Consider the following 22,127-nt stretch of genomic DNA (forward strand, 5'->3'; position numbering starts at 1 on the left):
CCATGCGCCCGATTTCTGTGCCCACCTCTGATGGCCACCCCTCCTCCACTCTCACCCCCATCCCAACCACACAGTACTCCCCAGCCTTGCTCTCATCTCGGGGCCTCATCTCTGTGGCGCCATGGGCAGAGCCATTCTCCCCTTGTCAGTCTCTCTCTCTCGCTTCATTCGGGTCTGCTCAAGTCACCTCCTCAGAGCAGTCTCCCCGGCCCTCCCTGCGATGCCAGCTTCTCTCCAGCCCTATGCCTTACTTTGTTTTCTTGATGAACTCTTACCTGATTTTCCTGTGGGTTGTCTCTCCCTCCAGAATGTAAGCGTCATGAGCACAGGGACTCCATCCGTCTCATTCATCCATGTGACCCACTGCCTACAAAAGCAACCGGCATAGAGTAGGCACTCACCAAGTATTCGTGGAGCGAGAGCATGAGTGAACAAATTTCTTAGCACGAGCCAGACACACTCGGGACCCATTAAATGTTGGCTCTTGTGATTCCTGACGTTGTCATGATTACCATGGGAAAGCAGAGTTATCTGGGTTAGGGCGTGACTGACAGAGTAGAGGGCTGGGGTTTGAAGCCCAGCCCTGCCCTTTCGTAGGGTACAGCCCCCCTGGGCCCTACATTCACGGTGCGGTGAGGAGCAAATGGGTCAAGCCGGAGGAAGCCCGCCATGTGGTGGTCCTCATTATGATGGCACCCGTGGCTTGCACTTAGCCAGATTCCACAAAAGCACTCAGGTTTTTGCAAGAACAGCTACCAAATTACATCGGTCCCCTCTTTTACACTTCATGTTTTGGTTTTGCTTTTTCAAAAAATTGAGGTACAAATCAGATAACAGCAATCATCTTCAAAGTGAATAATTCAGTGGGACTTAGTACATTCACAGAGTTGTGGAAGCATCACCTCTATATAGCTTCTGAGTATTTTCATCACCTCAGAAGAAAGCCCTGTATCCATTAAGTAATCAGTCCCCAGGCCCCTCTGCCCCCAGTACCTAGAAACCACTGATCTCTTTTCTGTTTCTATAGTTTTTCCTATTCTGGAGAGATCATATAAACGGAATCAGAGAAGAGATGACTGTTTGCATTTTAGCCTATTTTCATTTAGTGCGTTCAAGGCTCACCCACCTTTTAACAATAGTTTATTTCTCTTTTTAGCTGAATAATATTCCATTGTAAGAATATGCACGTTTTCTTGATTCATCCGTGAATGGACATTTGGGTTGTTTCCAGCTTCTGGCTATGGTAGACAGAGCTTCTGTGCACCTGTGTGCGCAAGTATCCGTCTAAATCCCTGTTTTCGATTCTTTGGGGAACGTACGTAGGAGTGGAATTGCTGAGTCATGTGGTAACTTTATAGTTAACTTTTTGAGGGACTGCCAGACTGCTTTCAATGCAGCTGCGCCCTTTTACATTCTCACCGTCAATGTGTGAGGGTTCTAATTTTTCCACATCCTCGCCAACACTTATTTTCCGTCTTTCTGCTTATAGCCACGCTAGAGGGTGTGAAGTGGTATCTCTTTGTGGTTTTGATTTGCATTTCCCTAATGACTAATGACATTGAGCATCTTTTCCTTCACAGCGTGTCATTGAGCCAGAGGCAGGGCTTGGTTCGATTGCCTCGTCCGGGGCTGTACTTCACAGGAAGATGCATCTAGAGAATGTGGTTCTTCCCCTTGGGACGCCCTTCATCACCGGGGTGTGGGGTTGGCTTCCTGCGTCCTGGTTGACATCCGTGTGTGGCGGGGGAACCGGAGCCCACCTTCCTCTGTTAAACAGAGGCAGCAGTGCCTGACTCAGAGTGAGAGCAAGTGAGAACGGGGAGTGGCTAACAGTGTAGACTCTGAAACTAGATTCCAGGTGTTTCACTGCCGTGTGTGTGACCGTGGGCTTCATGAGTCAATGTCTCTGTGCCTTCGTTTCTTGTCTGTAACTGAGTTTATTAATAGTAACTGCCTCACAGGGTTGCTGTGAAGACTGGATGAGTTACTAAATGCAAGCCAGCACCCAGTGAGTGTCTGCTATTCTTACCCTCGCCATTCTGTATTCCGGCTGCAGGGGACACAGGCTGCCAAGCTCGTGTTTGTTCTGCCCTACTCACTGGCCTCCTCAGAGTTCTTTATGGGCCACCTTCCATTTGAACTACATGAGAACTTCTGTTATTTGTCTGCTTCAGCCTTCAAAGCAAAAGGATCGTGGTCTCAGTTAATAGCTCCCCTCGTATCCACGCAACACTTTGACGAAACTCTTTTAAAATCTGTGCGTCTCTGATCATCAGACTCAGGGCCAGAAATGGAAAGAGTAGAATTTGAAAAGCCAGTTTAGTCCCCCAGACCATAGCTGCCTGGGCACTGTGGGCCGAAGGGATGACGTGCCCCTCGTTCCGCTCCACACCTCTGAGCCCTGTCCTGTCCCCCAGGGGACCTCAGGCCTTTTGGCCGGAGGCTTGGCCAACATAACCCCAACAACTCCAGAAAATCCTTCTAGGGAATTCCCCCTTGAACCTTTCCTAAGAATGGCTTCCTGCACCTTCCTGCGATTCCTTCAGCTCCCTTGATTGTCTCATGCTCTCATTTCAAGCTGAAAAATTGTGAAATCCTGGCAGGAACTCATACTGTGGGGGTGAGAAGAAAGTCACCTTGAACTTCTACTTTATCCATTTTTTTAATGTTTATTTTTGAGAGAGAGAGAGAGCGAATGGCAGTCAGAGTGTGACCAGGGAAGGAGCAGAGGGAGAGGGAGACACAGAATCCAAAGCAGGCTCCGGGCTCTGAGCTGTCAGCACGGAGCCCAACATGGGGCTCAAACTCCCAGACCGCGAGGTCATGACGTGAGCCCAAGTCAGATGTTTAATCAGTTGAGCCACCCAGGTGCCCCTACTTTATCCATTTTAAAGCCTTTCTTCCAGCCCCATTGAGCAAAAGCTGTTTTAGAGATGGTGGAAAACAGTCCCGTCGGGAGCGGAAGGGGACCTGAGGTGTGGTGTGAGGAGGGGACAGAGGGGGCAGAGGGGGCTGCCCGCGGCAGCGTCACCCATCCAGGCTGAAGGGTGCAGGGGGGCCCTGGGCCCTCAGTAGGGGCTGTTCACGCTCACCAGCTACAGATGAGCCCTTCGTTGGCTGCAGGAACTCAGGGCAGGCCCTGAGAGCAAGTGCTCGGGTCCCGGTCTGGGCTGCATGAGCTGTAGCTCTGCTTTCATCCACGCGGTGGATGGATGAATGCGTCCGGGGATCAGCATGGTGCCACACAGGCTTTGAGTGGCTTTACGAGGGCTTTAAGCAGACCAGCCCAACGACTGACCCAAGAGAGTCCAGCCCGCATTCTTAACTCAGTGGAGAGATCTGAAAATCCAGCCTGGAGAACCCAAGCTTAAGGTAGGAAGATGCCCGGCCCTTCCCGGCCAGGCCCAAGATTTGCAAGGTACCCCCTACTCTACTCTCTGAGAAGTTCCAGAACTTCTTCCCGGGGGGCTCAGCAGTGTCTATGCAGCTCAGTTTGGTAAACAAGGGTGGGGTTTGCAAGGACTGGAAACCCAAGTTTCCCACAGCTGCAAATTCAAGTTCTTCTACTAGACCTCACCTCCACCTACTTATTGGTTCAGACTGGTGGACTGTTGAGTCTGCTCGTCACTGCTCTTCTCATGTTGTTTGCAAAAATTACCAGGAAGAGGCCGCAGGCAGAGGTGGGGCAGGTGGGCACTGTCACCCAGGGTGGGGCTTCAGGACAGAATGTTGTACTGCTGTATAATATTCCACTATATATTTTATATGTATGCTTACTTATCCATTCAGCTGGTTATAGGTATTATTTTTTTTCTAGTTTTTGCTTATCCAAATGATACTTTCTTAAAACATATTCCAACAAGAATTATGCATTACACGTCTCTTTATAGTATTTTATTTTGTTTTTTTAAGTTTATTTATTTTGAGAGAGAGAGCGAGTGAGCAGGGGAGGGGGAGAGAGGATCTCAAGCAGGCTTCACGGTGGCAGCACAGAGCCCAACATGGGGCTCAGATTCACAAAGTATGAGATCGTGACCTGAGCTGAAACCAAGAGTCGGGTGCTTAACCAGCTGAGCCACCCAGGTGCCCCTGTTTATATGATTTTAATTGAGAACAGCCCTTCACTTTTATCAAGACTTTCATAAAGCTAATATGCATCCAATGGGTAGGCCGGTTGTTGTGAAGAATGTCCCAAATTCTGAATTTGTCCACTTTTTCTTAATGACATTATTTTAATCAGGTTCTTTAACTCTTGTTTTCTTGTAGGGAAGAAGTTAGGTCAAAAGGCTCATTTAAGTTCCGGTAAATATTTTGGATAAGGGTGCTTCATAGGTGTCGTCTACTGAACGTGTTTATCAAGTTAGGAGACGGGTCACGTCAGGTGTTGCTACTATAACTTGGTTAAGGCGGCAGTATGCTTGGTAACTGCCTAGAACACAGCAAACACAAGATACTGTGTATCATTAGCCCCACTTTACAGATGAGGAAACGAAGACTCTTACATTCTCAGCTAACATTCTCAGGTAACCTAGCTTATGAGTGATGAGACTGGGACTCAAACCCAGGCCCTCTGATTCCAAATCTGGTCTTCCTTCCCTTCAAATTCTTAGCTTCTTAGAGCTAAAAGGTACCTTACCTTAAGCATTCATTCATTAGCTCATCAGCAAATAATTAATGAAAGCGTACTAGGAGATGTTCAGGCACTATCCCAGGCACTGGGGAAACTTCAGTGACAAAAGAAGTCCTCAGGGAGCTTACATTGTAGTGTGGTGAGATGGGCAGTAAACACAAGCAATAAGTAAAATTATAGAAGATGTTACATGATATGGAGGAAAATAAAGCAGAATCGGGGGAATGGGGTGGGTCCAACCGAGAAGGTGACTTTTTAGCAAAGACTTGCAGGAGGCGAGAGAGTGAGCCATGTAGAAATCTGGGAGGCAGAGAGTTCTAAGCAAAGAAAACAGTGCAAAGGTTCTGAGGCAGATGCATGGTAGGCATATCTGAGGAATACTGAGTAGTCCTTCTAGCCCCCAACCCTGAGCCTGTCCAACAGAGGTATCCCATCACAGCTTTTCGCTGGCCAGATATGAAGATACAGAAACATATTCCTTTGCTTCCTTAATAGTCCATGTATGGGTCTCCACTCAAACTCCCATGGGTGTGTTTGTGTGTCCCTCTTGCCAAACAAAGGGTCCCTGAGGTCCAGTCACAGGCTGTGATTCTTTCACATGACGACCGGAGAGGAAAGGAAGAAAGAGAACACCAGGTCACAGAAGGGCAAAGGAGCAAAGGAGGGAGGCACAGATTTGGAGGATGAAAGGTCAAAGCTTTGGGGCCAAAGGCATGAGATAAAGTATCATGATATTGTCAGATTACTGTGAAATGGTTCTGTAAGATAGATGGATAGGTAGGTAGGTGGATGGATGGATGGATGGATGGAAATAAATCAGTATGAAAAAAGATTACAACTCTTGAAACTTGGTGTCTGTGTTCATTGTACTATATGTTCTTGACTTTTTGTATACTTGAAAATTTTCATAACAAGAAGGTAGAAAAAAGATTCTGTGGAGCTTCTGTCTTACGCAGTGGCAGGGGTTAGGGAGAGGAACACTGGACGCCACACGTTCTGGTGTTTCTACACGTTGTCCCTCTCACTGCATGGCCCTGGGCAGCCCCTCTGCGACTTCTGTGAAGTGCTACGGGCAGTGTGAGTTGATCTTTGCAATGTCCTTGAGGGGACCTTCGTGTGGACAGAAGATACTATTTATAGATACATTTAAAAAATTATACTTGGGTTGCCTGGGTGGCTCAATTGGTTAAGCGTCCGACTTTGGCTCAGGTCATGATCTCGATCTCGTGGTTGGTGAGTTCGAGCCCCNATTATATTTAACTTATTTAAGCAATACATTGAAAAACCCCCTAATTTTCCTTAAGTTTTTGAGTTCAACTGACAACTCTCATCATTTTATTTATAAATCTAGTAAATTTTAATAATCACCCTTAAAGGGGCTTTTTTCATTTCATTAATTAAATCCCCTTACATGCTTTAAATTGGATTTATAAATTTAATAAATTTGGTTTTATTTATAAGCACTTCAAATACCTAACCATCAGAACATTGCCAAATGCTAAAACAATTCTAATAAGTATAATAAATTAAACTTAAAAATATAATACATCTCAAGTTCTCATAAACATTCCAATATTGTTTACAAATCTTGTAAAATCACAAATGTAAACAATTACTCAGTTATGCATTTTAAGTTGGAATCCTGAGGCTGATATATTAGATTCTGTAATGCCAGCTCCTCTTAAGCATCACAAACACTAAAAATGCCCAATATACACAAACTGTTGCAAAACCTAATAGAAAAGTATTAATACTTAATGTGAACACTTCCCAAGGTCAAAAGACAAGGTCAAAGGAAGCAGTAAAGTTGAACGAAGCAAGTCGTAGTTTCCATTTCAGCAGATTGAGCTGATCCAGCAAAGAGAGACTTTTCTTTTTTTTTGTTTAGTTTTGTTTATTTCTAGGAGAGAGAGAGAGACAGCGTGAGCAGGGGAGGGTCAGAGAGAGAGGGAGTCACAGGCTGAAACAGGCTCCAGGCTCTGAGCTGGCAGTCAGCACAGAGCCCGACGCGGGGCCCGAACCCACAAACCGCGAGATCATGACCTAAGCGAAAGTCGGACGCTTAACCGACTAAGCCACCCAGGCGCCCCAAAGAGAGACTTTTCTATGGACACAGGGTCCCGTGTCCCCATGACATGCACCTACGAGTTGAACTCCTAGCAGGGATTCCATGCTTTAGAGGGGTTGGGATCTGCAGAGTTCAAGGTAAACCCAGTCTCCCCCCTGGTCTGGGTCTGCAGTGTCCTTTGCCCAGGTGCTCCACCTTATTTACTTATTGCCCGATTCTGCTCAAAAGCCCCCAGTCCCACATGCCATTCTTGTCTAGTAGGACCACAACCTCTCAAGCTATGTAATGACACCTAGCTGGATTCTGTACTTCTTCAATGGCATTGTCTAGCTCCACATGTGGCCCACAACAGTCACGGTGGAGACTGGGGCCCTGTCCCCACTTATGGGCACGGGTAAGACAGCGGGTAGCTGTACAGTGTCCCTGGGAGAAGAACACAGGTGTCTTCTACACTCAAATCCTAAAACCCTGCCTTAACTGTTGCTACTTCCCCCGGAGCTCTGCATGGAAGAGGAGGGACTCTTTATCCAGGGACCACAGAATCTATATTCTCTGTCATGTCTTCCCATCCATCCTTCTCCTCTGCGCCCCCCCAGCCCTGGGGCGAGTGGTATTTTCATGGTACTAGAGTAGATGGGATCACTTTCCCCCTAAACCCCATGATCCCGAAGACTTAGTCTGTGTCTCTCTGTTCCTGTAAGGAATTTTTGTAGGGTTTTAGAAGGCAAACACAAAAAGAGATCCATGCATTTCTTTTCTTTTTTATTCACCTTTGACTTTTAGAGGCCTGAAGTATTTTCAAGCATGTGAGAAAGAAGAAAAGGCAATGTAGAGAACATCCAGGGGTCCACCTCCCATTGTGGTAGAGCTTAGCACTTTTCTATACTTCATGCAGATACATAGAAAGAAACAAAAACATGATAGTAGTAGATCCATTTCATTTTCCTTCCCTGAGATGAGCCCTGTCTGGAATTTGGTGCTCAACATTTCGTATGTTTTCATACTTTAATATGTGCATCCATAAATAAACATGATATACTTAGGTGTGTTTTTGAATGGCAAATAAGTAACATCATATAATGTATCTTTCTGCAATTTGGCTTTTGTTTTCAGCAGTACATTCTGAGATGTATCTTTGTGGAGGCCGATTGCACCAGTTTATTCTTTTTTCTTTTTTTGTTGAATAATAATAATAATTCAGTAATAATCCACTGAATGATCATATCACAATACATCCATTCTCCTCTTGATGGACATTCTGGTTGCTTCTAATTTGGTCATACAAACATACTACAATGGACATTCTTGTGAGCACGTGTGAGGATTTCTCTAGGCTTCCCATCTCGGTGGGGGTTGTGGGGTAAGGCAGTGTGTATGGATTCAGTTCTGCTGGATATATCAAGAGGTTGTACCCTCCCGCCAGCAGTTATGGGAGTTCCTATTGTTCCACACCCTGGACAACCATTTGTAGTGTTAGACTTGTTTCCTCTTTGCCAGTCTGCTAGATGAGAAATGGTGTGTCTCTGTGGTTTAAATGGCTTTTCCCTGATTACCGGTGAGATTGAGCATTTGTTTAGACCCTTTCCTGCAGGGTATTCTAGGCTGTGGCCCCTTCCCCTGTGGATGCACGAGGATCCGATCACTGCTGCCACCATTGCCTCTCCGGCGTACCCCCAACTTATCAGCCCTGCGCTGCTCCCAGCAGAGCTTCATTCTCCTGATCCTCCATCACCAGCCCGGGAATCTTGGATGAAGCTCACTCACCGGGACTATCCTTGGCCCAGGGGGCTTGGTCCTTGTATGCAAAGCCCTTTTATGTCCAGCCAGTGTGTGTTGTTTGGATACCAATACCAGGCTGGGGCCACCTTTGTGGAACGAACACTACAAATCTGGACACTCTACCTCTAGACTGGTGGGGACTTCCTCCCCTCTCTAAAAGCCAGGGTTCTAAACACACCAGACTCTCAGTATTTCCTGAGGACACTCAAAGACTTCTATGTAAGTCTAATTAGTATATACCGTCATGGTTTTATACCTATGGACTTTATGGATCCCCTAGCCCCTGACCAGGACGATTTTGTTCACAAGGAAACAAAATGGTGTTCGAATCTCTACTATTTCTCTTTTTACCTTAATATATAAAGAACGCTGATGCCACATGAGTCGAGGAATCTGGCTGGCCTCTGGTCCCCCCCCCTCCCCCGGGGCCCAGGGACTCCATCAGGTGTGCCAGCCAGTTTCTTGGCTTGCAGAATTGAATTTGGGCTGCAGCAAAAAATTTAAATGATGGTGTATCATGGACCTTTGGGATATTGCATGGGTTTTGCAAACATGAATGAAAATCTTGGGTGTTAATGGTTTATGAAACACATTCATCTATTTTTAAAAATTTTTAAACATTCATTTATTTATTTTGAGAAAGGGAGAGCATGCACAAGCAGGGGAGGGGCAGAGAGAGAGAGAGAGAGAGAATTCCAAGCAGATAGCACACTGACAGCATGGAGCCCAAACTGGGGCTTGAACTCACGGACCATGAGATCATGGCCTGAGCTGAAATCAAGAGTCAGACACACAACCAACTGAGCCACTCAGGTGCCCCTCATTTATTCATTTTTCAATACAGCTTTATTGAAATACATTTTACATACCATACAATTTAAAGTGTATAATTCAGTGGTTTTTAGTGTATTCACAGAGTTGTGTATCCATCACTGCAGCCAATTTTAGAACATTTTCATCATCCCCCCAAAAACCCTGTACCCTTTAGGTATCACATCCCGACTCCCCATCTGCACCCCCAGTCTTAAGCAACTACCAATCTACTTTCCATCTTTACAGATGTGCCTATTCTGGACATTTCATAGAAATGGAATCATGGAATATGTTGTCTTTTGTGACTGGCTTCTTTCACATAGCACAGAGTTTCCGAGGCTCGCTCATGTCTTGTACAGCATATTTGTCTGTTGAGGGAGGTATGTGTTGTTTCCACTTTTGACTATTGTGGATAGTAGTGCTATGGAGATTCATGTATAAGTTTTTGATTGAATACCCTTTCCTAACTCTTTTGGGAATATACCTAGAAAGTATATATGCTGGGTCATATGGTAGTTCTATGTTTAACTTTTTGAGTGAACCTCCACAATTTTCCACAGTAGCTGTACCATTTTATATTCCCACTGGCAATATACAAGTATGCTGATTTCTCTCCACCCTCACCAACATATATTTTGTTTAAAAAAATATTATAGCCATTCTAGTTGATGTGAGGTGGTATCTTTTTGTTTTTTTTAATGTCTTTCTATTTTGAGACAGAGAAAGAGCATGTGCACAAGTGGGGAAGGGGCAGAGAAAGAGGGTGAAGGCTCAATCCCATGAACTGTGAGATCATGACCTAAGCCAAAATCAAGAGTGGGACATTTACCCATCTGAGCCACCCAGGTGCTGCTGAAATGGTATCTTATTACGGTGTTGATTTGCATATCTCTAATAGCTGATGTTGAATATCTTTTCATAGGCTTGTTGGCCATTTGTAGATCTTCTTCGGAAAAATATCTATTCAAGTTCTTTGCTCATTTTTAATTTTAATCGTAATTTATTTTTTAGTTTTTATTTAAATTCCAGTTAACATACAGTGTAGTATTTGTTTCAGGTATACAATTTAGAGATTCAACACTTCAAAAAAAATTTTTTTTTAATGTTTTATTTATTTCTGAGAGAGAGAGAGAGCATGAGCAGGGGAGGGTCAGAGAGAGAGGGAGACACAGAATCTGAAACAGGCTCCAGGCTCTGAGCTGTCAGCACAGAGCCTGACGCGGGGCTCGAACCCACAAACCGTGAGATCATGACCTGAGCCGAAGTCGGACGCTTCACCGACTGAGCCACCCAGGCACCCCTTAGTGATTCAACACTTACACACAACACCCAGTGCTAATCACAAGTGCCCTCCTTAATCCCCATCACCTATTTAACCCAGCCGCCTGCCCACCTCCCTTCTGGTAACCATCAGTTTGTTTTCTTGGTTTTCCTCTCTCTTTTTTCCTCTATGATTGTTTATTTTGTTTATTAAATCCCACATATGAGTGAGATCATATGATATTTGTCTTTGACTTATATACTTAGCATAATACTGTCTAGCTCCATTTGCAGTGTCACAAATGGCAAGATTTCTTTTTTTGTGTGTGTGTGGTTGAATAATATTCTGTGTGTGTGTATTTCACATCTTCTTTACAATCCAGCAATTGCACTACTAGATATTTATCCAAAGAATACACAAATATTAATTCCAAGGGATACATGCACCCCAATGTTTATAGCAGTACTATCAATAATAGCCAAATTATGGAAAGAGCCCAAATGTCCATCAACTAATGAATGGATAAAGAGGATGTGGTGTGTATATATACATACATATACACCCACACACACATATGCACATACATACAACGGAATATTGCTCATTTTTTAGTTGGACCATTTGGCTTTTTATTATTGAGTTGCGTGCATTCTTTCAATAAACATTTTCTGAGCATGCACCAGGTATGAAGTAATGGCACTTAGGGGAGAAATACAAAGATGGATAAGGTAAGACTGCCACCTTCTAGTTGCTCTCAGGAGGGATGTGAATGGTGAGTGCTTCCGGCAAGGACGCAGGCCTTTGAGAGTTCAGCAGAAGGAAAGAGACTGCACTTCTGGAGGGGCAGTTTTGGGGCCCCTGAAGGGAGAAAGACCTGAGGCAGGCCCAGGAAAAAGGGAGTTGGGTGAGCTCAGGAGCCGATGTTAGAGGTGGGAAAATGGTGGGAATGATCTGGCCAGAGCTCAAAAATCTGTAGGGAGACCGTAAATCCAGGAGACCTCTGGGAATGCAGGTGGGGAAGGCATGTGAGTGAGCAGCAAATATATGAATGAGATGACACAAAATTAGAAATTGACAAGGCCAAGCAAGAGGAGAAGGAGGAAGAGGAGGAGGAGGAAGAATGGAAGTTTCATCCAGTGATTCAAAGCGTGTGGAAGCGAGGGGGTGGTCTGGCTAGAATTGTCTCTAGATGCAGCAACTGGGGGCCAGTTACCAACTGTTTCTTAGTCTGCTATTACTCAGGGGTGTGATTGGCTGAGAAAAGGCAGCCTGAAGGCCTTGGAGCCTGGAGGTGTCCTGTTTCTTACTAGGTGGCACATGTGTCGGCACCAGGGCTGGTGTGCGGAGTCTGGGACCACCGGTACCCTGCCCCCTGCCCTCAGGGTCTCCGTCCAGTTTACCTGAGCCCACAGCCAGCTCTGCGGACTGCTCTGCGGGCTGTCGGGTCCGCCACCCCCAAGGCCTCAGCCTCCTGGTTTCTTCTCAGGTCACTTACAACTGAAGTGAAGGCGCAGAGGACTCTTGGAAACAGTCGTTCTGGCCTCCGTTACTTTCCACCCCAGGCCAGTTAGACAGCGGGCTCCCCACTGGATGAACTCCTTCCTTAGCTTTGGCGGGAAGACAAGGTCCCATGCATTAACTCGTGTGCCCTGAATGGCTGCTGGGTGCCCAGCACTCCAGAGGGAGGAGGAAAACCAAGGTGCATCCCTGATTCGAGGAAAGCACCTGGTCCAGCAGGGATCAAACTCACCGTGAGGCATAAACAGCGGCTGCATTCACAGGGTTGCCCAGAACCGAGTCCCCCTCAGGACTGAGGAGGGTTAAGAGTCGACTGGGAACAGTCTATGACCACGGAGCACTTTTCTAGTAACCTCCTATGAGACTGGAGCTCTACGGGACCACCGTACCTGGGGAAATGTGCCATATCTTCTTACGTCCACACTCAGCATTATGCATGGGGCACAGCCTGCAAGCTGCAAGGCTGTGATGAGCCAGGACAGGCTCTGCTAGTCACTCGGAAGGTGCGTGTGGCATTGGCCTTTACAGCATTCACAGAGAAATCATTCCATCAGAGTAGTTGGCCTTCAGTCCCCTGAGAAAACATGTGTACGTCCTGGTCACCACATCTCAGTGCCTTACACGTGGCATCAACTCCTAGGATTTGTCTTATGATTTCTTCCTCTCTTGTCACAGGGAAGGATGGCATCAGGTAACAGACCATCTGCTGTGGCTACTTAAGGATGGAATGCCACCTTCTCAATAGTGGTCCCAAAGTCCAGACCATTCTAGGTTTGTGTGTGTGTGTGTGTGTGTGTGTGTGTGTGTGTTTAATTGTAGTAAAATACACATAACATAAAATTTACCATCTTGACTGATTTTAAGCATCCAATTCAATAATGTTAAGTATATTCATGTGGTTGTAAAACCAATCTTTAAAACATTTTTGTCTTATAAAACGAACACTGTACCCATTGAACAGTACTCCCCATTCCTTCCTCCTGACCCTGCCCCCCACCAGCCCTTGGCTATGAATTTGACTTTCATTCTGTTTTCTGTTCTACTTTCTATTGCTATGAATTTGACTACTCTAGGTACCTCATAAAAATGAAATCATACACTATTTGTCCTTTTGTGACTGGTTTATTTCTCTTAGCATAATGTCCTTAAGGTCCATTCATGCTATAGCAGGTTTCAGAATTTCCTTCCTTTTTAAGGCTGGATAATATTCCATTGTGTGTACATACCACACTTTGTCCATTCATCTGCCAATGGACATTTGGGTGGCTTCCACTTTTGACTATTGTAAATAGTGCTTCTATAAACAAGGGTATACAAATACCTCAAGACCATGCTTTCCATTCTTTTGAGTATCTACCCAGAAATGGAACTGTTGGATCATACGGTAATTCAATGTTTAATTTTTTGGGAGACTGCCATTCTGTTTTCCATAGTGGCTGCACCGTTGTCTATTCCCGCCAACAGCGCACAAAGGTTCTGATCTCATAAATAGCTGTTCTTTAAGACTGCAGTGTGTTCTCTGAACAGATCACATTTGGAGTTGGAAATCTAAAACCAGGGGCGCCTGGGTGGCTCAGTTGGTTGAGCGTCCAACTTCAGCTCAGGTCATGATCTCACAGTTCGTGGGTTCGAGCTCTGCATCAGGCTCTGTGCTGCCGACTCACTCAGAGCCTGGAGCCTGTCTTTTGATTCGGTGTCTCCCTCTCTCTCTGACCCTCCCCTGCTCATGCTGTCTCTCTCTTTCAGAAATAAATAAAACATTAAAAAAAGGAAATCTAAAACCTTTTTCTTTTCTTTTTTATCTTCCTGCCTCCCCACATTTCCAGTGTGTATATGGTTTGATTTCAAATGAATCGGATTTTAGGGGTCTGATGCCATAAGAAAAAACTAGAAACCCTAGGGGCTAGTTAAGAAATCTACATCAGCCCACACACCTCCACTGCCAGGGAGAGCCTGGTGAATTCTGCAGTCGTGCATGTATTTCTCTAGTCCTCCATAACCTCATCCTTTCCTCTTGAGCTGACATTTAACTGATTTTTTAAATGACTTGATTCTCCCCCCCCATACCTAAAATACTACTTCTTCCATTCTAAGATAAATCATTTTTGGGGCTCCTGGGTGGCCCAGTTGGTTAAGCATCCGACGTCAGCTCAGGTCATGATCTTGCAGTTTGTGAGTTCAAACCCCACATTGGGCTCTGTACTGACAGCTCAGAGCCTGCAGCCTGCTTCAGATTCTGTGTCTCCCTCCCTCCTGCCTCTTCTTGTTCTTGTTCTCTCTCTCTCTCTCTCTTTCTCTCTCTCTCAAACACTTAAAAAATTTTTAAAAATCATTTGGAGTTGATATTTCTTCATTGAAAATAGACCCAAAGTGCCCAAATTGCACAGACTTCTTATGGTGTGGCTCACTGAGCTAAAACCTAGAGGTGTGAGTGAAACTTTTTTCCCAAAAGCTTGGTCCCAGAGAGGGACGTCTGGCCAGTCCGCCTTCACCAGAAGGCGCTCTCCTGCATCTGTAGCAGGTAAGGAGAAATGGTTCCCGGGCTTTCTGCTGGCTGCTGGAGTGTCTTCAGGGACAGACTACAGGCGGTGGAGCAGGAAGTGTGAGCAGCTGGAGGAACAGTGGTTAGGGAATCTCCCCNATCTAGTTCCTTCCGTGACAGTCTTATTCATTTCTTCACTCCCTGGCCAGGTTCTGCGTTTCCCAGCTCTCAGTCCACAAGGGCCTCCCCCTGCTTCAGGAATGTGGAGGGCAGAGCTTTGGGCTCCAGAGGCCGTCCTGAGAAAGACATCTTAAGTACACTTCCAGGGGTATTGCCAAGACCCTTTAGCATCCATCCTGCAGTAAATCCCCCTGAATCTGGCAGTGCCATTGCCAAAGTCAGGGCAATGGGGTAGAAGTTAAAAGGTAACTTCTGCACAGTAGAGATTCCTATCTGTCTTTTGGTCTGTCTGTCTCTCTGTCTTTCATCTTATGTATCTTTACTTATTTTCTTTTTCCCAAAGGATAAGCTTTCCATTGTCAATTCCAGCGGGAAGAAAATGATGTCTGTTGTCGGGGTCAGATTAAAGTTCTCTGTGTCCGCCTCAATGTGCATTGTTTCTAGGACCTAACTTTTGTTCTCTCTCTCTCTTCCCCCCTCCCCCGCCCCCAAGACGGTGAGATATTCTGAGGGGCTGGAGAACCAGTACCAGTGGGGGTGGGGGTGGGGAGGGTGGTACCTTTCAAACTTCTCTGGTTTTCAGTAACCTCCACAGACAGGTGAGGATATGAGAGAAAAGACTCTTAATGATACATGAATAGAAATTTCCTTTGTCCTCATAGTTCCTTCAGAAACAACAGAACAGGGTGAAAAATCCTTGAGTGCATAGAAGACTTGGAAAACTACCTTTCTGTTTCACAGATGAGATCACCAAGTGGTGTGTGACGAGCACAGAGGTCATGCAGGTCAATAATTTTTTTTAAAAATTTACATCCAAGTTAGTTAGCATATAGTCCAATAATGATTTGAGGAGTAGAGTNGGTGGTGTGTGACGAGCACAGAGGTCATGCAGGTCAATAATTTTTTAAAAAATTTACATCCAAGTTAGTTAGCATATAGTCCAATAATGATTTGAGGAGTAGAGTCCAGTGATTCATCCCCTGTGTGTAACACCCAAGGCTCCTCCCAACAAGCACCCTCCTTAATGCCTCTTCCGCATTTAGCCCATCCCCTCCCATAACCCCTCCAGCAACCCTGTTGGGTCTCTGTAGTTAAGAGTCTCTTTCGTTTTGTCCTCCTCCCTGTTTTTGTATTATTTTTGTTTACCTTCCCTTATGTCCATCTGTTTTGTATCTTAAAGTCCTCATGTGAGTGAAGTCATATGATATTTGTCTTTTTCTGACTAATTTTGCTTAGCATAATACCCTCTAGTTCCATCCACGTAGTTGCAAATGGAGAAATTTTATTCTTTTTGATTGCCGAGTAATATTCCATTGTGTGTGTGTGTGTGTGCGCGCGCGCGTGTGTGTGTGTGTGTGTGTGTGTGCGCACACGCATATACCACATCTTCTTTATCCATTCATCCGTCAATGGACATTTGGCTTCTTTCTATACTTTGGCTATTGTTGATAGTGCTGCTATAAACATTGGGGTGCATGTGCTCCTTCGAAACAGCACACCTGTATCCCTTGGATAAATCTCTAGTAGTGCAATTGCTGGGTCATAGGGTAGTTCTGTTTTTAATTTTTTGAGGAACCTCCATTCTGTTTTCCAGAGCGGCTGTACCAGTGCGCATTCCCACCAGCAGTGCAAAAGGGTTTCTCTTTTTCCGCATCCTCGCCAACATCTGTTGTTGCCTGACCTGTTAATGTTAGCCATTCTGACAGATGGGAGGTGGTATCTCATTGTGGCTTTGATTTGTATTTCCCTGATGATGAATGATGTTGAAGATTTTCTCAAGTGTTGGTTGGCCATCTGGATATCTTCTTTGGAGATGCAGGTCAACATGCATTGAGCATCTACTGTGTGCGCCTAGCAATATATGAGGGGTAGGCCTGGAACCACATGGAACCCTCATGGGGTGAATGAAACAGGACACTTGTCCTCAGATGTACAAAGAAGCCATTGCAACACAATATGCGCTTATGGCATAATATATACATATTTCATCTTTGCCTCAATTCCTGGCACAGAGCTCCTAAAACCCTTGGTATCTCCTGAGTGACGAGTGTCTTTGGAATTCAGAAATGGCTTTTCCCGCCATAACTGAGTTCCTGCTAAGGAGGTAACACGGGGCAGGCATGCGGATAGTTTCAAGGGAGGGGTGGACCACCCTTAGAGGGTTGGAATTTTCCACCATCCCTCCTCCCACCCTCCAGGGTGGGGAGAGGGGATGCAGACTGAGTTCATTCACCAGTGGCCAGTGGCTTAATCAAACAAGTGTAGGTAATAAAACTCCTATAAAAACTCTTGACTTATGAGATTTGGAGGGCTTGCGGGTAGGTGAACACACTGAGGTGCTGGGAGGGTGAGTGCCTGGGGAGGACACAGAAGCTGTGTGCCACGTCCCCCACTCCCCTGTGCACCTCTTCATCTGGCTGGTCCTTCATGTCTTTTATAACAAACTAATCATGAGCACAGTGTTCACCTGAGTTCTGAGTTCTAGCAGATTATCAAACTGAGGCAGAGGTTGTGGAACCCCCTAAGTTTAAGGTCAGCTGGGCAGATGCGTGGGTAGCTTGGGGCCCCAATTTGCAAATGGTGTCTGAAGTGGGGGCAGTCTTATGGGACTGAGCCCTTAACCTGTGGGGTCTGTGCTGACTCTGACAAGTGTCAGAATTGAGGGGTACCTGGGTGGCTCAGTTGATTAAGCCTTCGATTCTCGATTTCGGCTCAGGTTGTGATCTCACAGTTCATGAGTTCGAGCCCCGCATTGGGCTCTGTGCTGACAGTGCGGATTCTCTCTCTCTCTCTCTCTACCCCTCCCTTGCTCATGCTCTCTCGCTCTCTCTCTCTCTCAACATAAATAAACTTTAAGAAAAACTGAATTGTAGGACACCCAGTTGGTGTCAAAGAATTGAGAATTATTGGAAAAACCAAAGAGCATCCTAAACTAGGACTCTGATATCAGTACTGCCCACCACCACCACCGTTAGACCAGTAGGCTGAACTGTTAAGGCATTCTTTGTAGGTCAAAGATAAATGAAAGCAGCAAATCAACCCAGTGCAATCTCTTCAACATGGAAGGCACAGGGCTCGGTGCTCTCTGTGCGTCCTCTCCTGTACCCCTCAGAATACTCGGGAGATGGGTCCTGCCAGTTTACACACATGGAGGCTTCTGGAGGCATGGCTGTAGGCCCTGAGGATGTGCGGCCGAGGGCTGCCTAAACATCGTTTTGCAAACTGGGTGGCTAAAAGTCTAGTAACTTCCTCTCATGGTTCCAGAGGCTGGAAATCTGGAATCAAGGAGTTGACAGGGTTGATTCCTTTTTGGGGGGCTCTGAGAGACCATCTGCTCCTTGCTTCTTCCTTGAAGGCACCGTGGTGCCCTTTGGCCTGTAGCTGTACCTCTCCAATCTCTGCCCCTCTCTCTTTCCGTGGTGTTCTCCCTGTGTGTCTGTCTCTCTCAGAAGGGTGCCAGTGGCTGGACTTAGGGTCTATACTAATTCAAAATGGCCTCATGAAGATTACATTGCAAAGACCCTGTTTCCAAATATGGTGACATTTACAGGGACTGGGGGGATAGGATGGCAGTGGTCTCTCTTTGAGGAGACCTTTCAGTCCGTAACACTGAGCTCTTAAATGGGAACTCTGCAGTTGCAGGGTGCTGCGTGTGTGTGTCGGGGCCAGGGCTCCCTCCTGTCTGTTGGTCCCCTGGGCCACGCAGGCCACGCACAGACCCCGGAGCCAGGCACCTCCGCCGTGGGGGGAGGAGAGGCCCACCGGGTGGCGTCCAGGTGGACCACCCAGGACGTGTGCGCAAGGCAAGGGGGCAGTTTTCACGGCTGCCATGAACACACATCTCCTGCAACATGGTTTAAATCACCTTGACAGGAAAACCTCACACTTGGAATCTGGGCTGAAGATGCTTTGTTTTTCTTGCTAATCAATTCTCTTGCTTTTGGCTGGTGGTTAGAAAGGTTTCGACGATTATTGCTAAACAGCTCGTTAGAAGCTCCTGGAAGACACCATGTAGATGCTCTACAGAAATGGAGCAAGTTGGATGAGGCATGATTACTAAGTCGGATTCTGGATGATGTGACTGCACATCCCCAGCACTTTCCCGAAAAGAGCGCTAGTCACGAACGTGGTTATGCACTTTGACATAGCTAGTGGAACGTCCCGCAGAAGTGCAAGCCCTGAAGAGTCATAATAAATAACACCCAGGACCGTAGTCACACACACGCTCTGCCTGGACATCTCCAGGGAGTGCTGGGGAGGGCAGACGATGTCCATGTTGACCTAGCGACGTGCCCGGGGCAGCTCTTGGCTTGGGCCGAGTTCAGTACTCGAGGGAACCAGATAGGAGACTGTCCGGTGCAGCAGACTGATAGAAGGTCGCGTCGCATCTTTTTGGCAAGTAAAGAGGGTTCATTTGAGCTAACATGTATCCGTTCGCTGATACTTGAAATGCACTTTGTTTTCCCTCTGGGTTCCCATGAAACACCGCCTGGACATTTAAGCGAGTCATGGTTTTGAGGCCAAGCAAACAAAACCGCCAAACAACGGTTTCCAGGTTTCATTTAGGAAGAAATTTTCCCTTGGTCATTTAAACAATGGATTCAGTTACTAGAAACCGGAGTGCACGTTTCAAGACCCCATGTGCTATCTGTTAACGCTGGCCTTCACCTTTTGGGCCTCTGCCCCAGGGCTGGCCACACGGATGCTTTTTCTTGGGCTAGACTGAGGTTTCTTAAGTGTGACTCAGGCTGGAGATTAGGTCCAGGCGGAGGAGATAATTGTTTCTAGTCTGGTTTCTTCTAACTTTTCTCCACTGTCACCTTTTATGACTTTTCCTTCAGCTGCTCCCTCATGTTCCCCAAGCTTTACTCCCTGGCCCTTCTCATCTGTGATTCCTCCCTCCCCACCCCTCAGCTCCACTTCCTGCACAGCTTCTTTGCAGAGGACTCCAGAATCCTAGCACCGATCTCCTTCCTGCTGTCCACCTGTCTGCCAGGGACCGTCACCCAGCACTTCCAAGGCAGCACTGCTGCGATCACTTTCACTCTCTGTTCTGCGGCTCCCACTTAAATCCCACCTGGTTCACGATGAGCTGTTTTTCAGTCGTTAAGCTTAGAAGTGGAGCCTCCTGTGCAGTCAGTGGTGAAGCCTTCGAACTCTCCCTCCACAGACTCTTGAGGCCACCTCTTCCTTCACATGTTCACGGCTTCTCAGCCTTTTACAATAGCCTCCCTCCTAATTGGTCCCCCAGCTTCCTGTGTTCCAAAAGTCTTTATTGCACCTGAATTGATTCCATTAACTTCACAACTCTGCTCATGCTGTTTCCTGCTTAAAAAACAAAACAAAAAAAAAAACACAACAACTGGGTGGCTCCAGTTGGTTAAGCTTTGGACTCTTGATTTTGGCTCAGGTCAGGATCTTCCTATTTGTGGGATCAAGCCCCGCATCAGGCTCTGCACTGAGCATGGAGTCTACTTGAGATTCTCTTTCCCTCAGTCTCTGTCTCTTCCTCACTTGCACTCACTCTCAAAAATAAACAAAAAAAAAAAACTTTCTAGACTTCCTTCTCTATCCTCACCCTGGAATAGAGGCTATTCTCGGGACGGGACCTATTTAGGGAACGTGTGACATTCTTCTCATGGGTACTGTTTCAGGCACAATGAATAGAAGTTTTCCTTTTCAACCTCTGGCTGGGCCTTTCCTGACCATCAATTTCTTGGAATACCCGAGCTCCCAGTCTCATCTCATCTGGTGTCTCCCCATTCTTCCCGGCTTCTCTTGACTGCCACCTTGCTGAGAACTTGTCACACTTGGAGGCTTCGTTTGTGGCATATTCACATAGAGTTACTGGTATCTGAACTTGAGAGTCAACCGTGAGCTACTCGAGTCCCTGGGACTGGCCCTCAGGCTTAGTAGATGCCTGGTGTACTTTTTGACTGTGGGCAGATGCCCGCTCCTGCCCCACCCCCGACCGGCCCTGCGTCCCAGCCTTCCTGACCCACCCCAGCTTTGCTGTCCCTCCTCTTTTTAATCAGACCTAGGCAATAAATTTGGCGTGGAAAGAACTACCCTCCTCCCCCAAACCTCACTGATTTTAAATTTTGTTGGAGGCAAAAGCAAATTTCCAAGATTCAGTTCAACACCAATTTAGAATTATTTCTGCCAGTTGGAAGTGAAAACTTTGAAAACGACATTTGACTTTTTTTTTTTTACTTGGGAAAAATACGAAAGCTATAGCCTTTCAAGGAAACAGGATACTTACACACACACACACACACACACACACACACACACACACAGGCTTAGCTTTATGCAGTTGAATCCTGTCAATCTAATCTTTTGTGACAGAGCAGCAGACCTGCTCGACCAAGGGGGTGGGGAACAATAGTTGGGATTTATCTTTGCAGGCTTTGAAACTTTTGATTCCTAGGTTTCACTCAATATGATTATCATTACATGGGCTGAAAGATGGCAGGGGTGGGGGAGGGAGGGCACAAGCCAGTTATAGCTGAAGGAAAGAGGTGGTGCTTCCTGGGTGTCAGGCTCGAGCCCAGCGGTCCTGAACGTTGGCCTGAATGGGCCAGATGACAGAGAAGAGAACACAAGGTCAGCATGAATGTCGAGGAGGGCTGGGGGGCGGGGGCGGGGGTAATGTAGATTAATAATTGGGAGGAAAAGTAACTTTGGTGATTACTTATGTGATCAACACTAGTATGTAGGTCCGACTAGGGCAGGGTTCTCATTTACGGAAAAGGACGGTCCTCATCAAAGTAGCATTATATTAAGAATGTGACAATGGGGTGAAGAAATACAACATGTAGCAATTTTATAGTCCTAGACTTGCATTAACCTCTATCCCCTTCTAAACTCCACAGCTAAAGATAGGAAAGAGAATTTGGACGGTATTGCTGGGAGAGCCACAGAACTAATTAAACTGGGCCTGCAGTAGGAATTGAAGATTCCCACAAAAAAGTTCAATGAATTAGGTTTATTCAACTTAGAGATGCGCAACCTTAGAAGGTCAGTACGAAACGAAAATTGAAATAGGTTTAAATTATAACACATGAGAATAAAATTAAATGTAAGTAAGACTTTCCTTAGTCTTGAGACCAATAAACGGGCTGTGAAAGCAGCATGGTTTGAGAGTGCTCTGGGCTAACTGGGCGGCAGACCTGGACAACCTCTGAGAATATCCGTCTCTACCCCACAGTGTTATGAAGCACGACTTCCAATCCAAATGCCTCAAATGTTATAAAGGCCTCAGCCTTAGACATCATTTTTTTTTTTTTTTTAGAGGAATTCCAATATAATTGAAGCTGTTTCTGAAGACCAGCGCTAGGAATGCGCACAGTGAGGACTTTCCTGTGATTATAGAGCTGATTTGATCCACAGAGCA

General features: G+C 46.1%; 1 long non-coding RNA gene across 2 annotated transcripts in view; it reads left to right on the forward strand.

Moving 5' to 3' along the window:
• Positions 1-22,114, forward strand: part of LOC144221941 (uncharacterized) — a 37,110-nt gene extending 14,996 nt beyond the window's left edge. For both annotated transcript variants that reach the window (XR_013332223.1, XR_013332224.1), the window contains 2 exons: positions 21,607-21,751; positions 22,026-22,114. This is a non-coding gene — a long non-coding RNA (uncharacterized LOC144221941). The remainder of the gene's footprint in view (positions 1-21,606; positions 21,752-22,025) is intronic.
• Positions 22,115-22,127: the final 13 nt, after the last annotated feature.

The sequence above is a fragment of the Crocuta crocuta genome, unplaced genomic scaffold (assembly GCF_008692635.1).
Source record: "Crocuta crocuta isolate KB4526 unplaced genomic scaffold, BGI_CrCroc_1.0 scaffold141, whole genome shotgun sequence".
Lineage (NCBI taxonomy): Eukaryota > Metazoa > Chordata > Mammalia > Carnivora > Hyaenidae > Crocuta > Crocuta crocuta.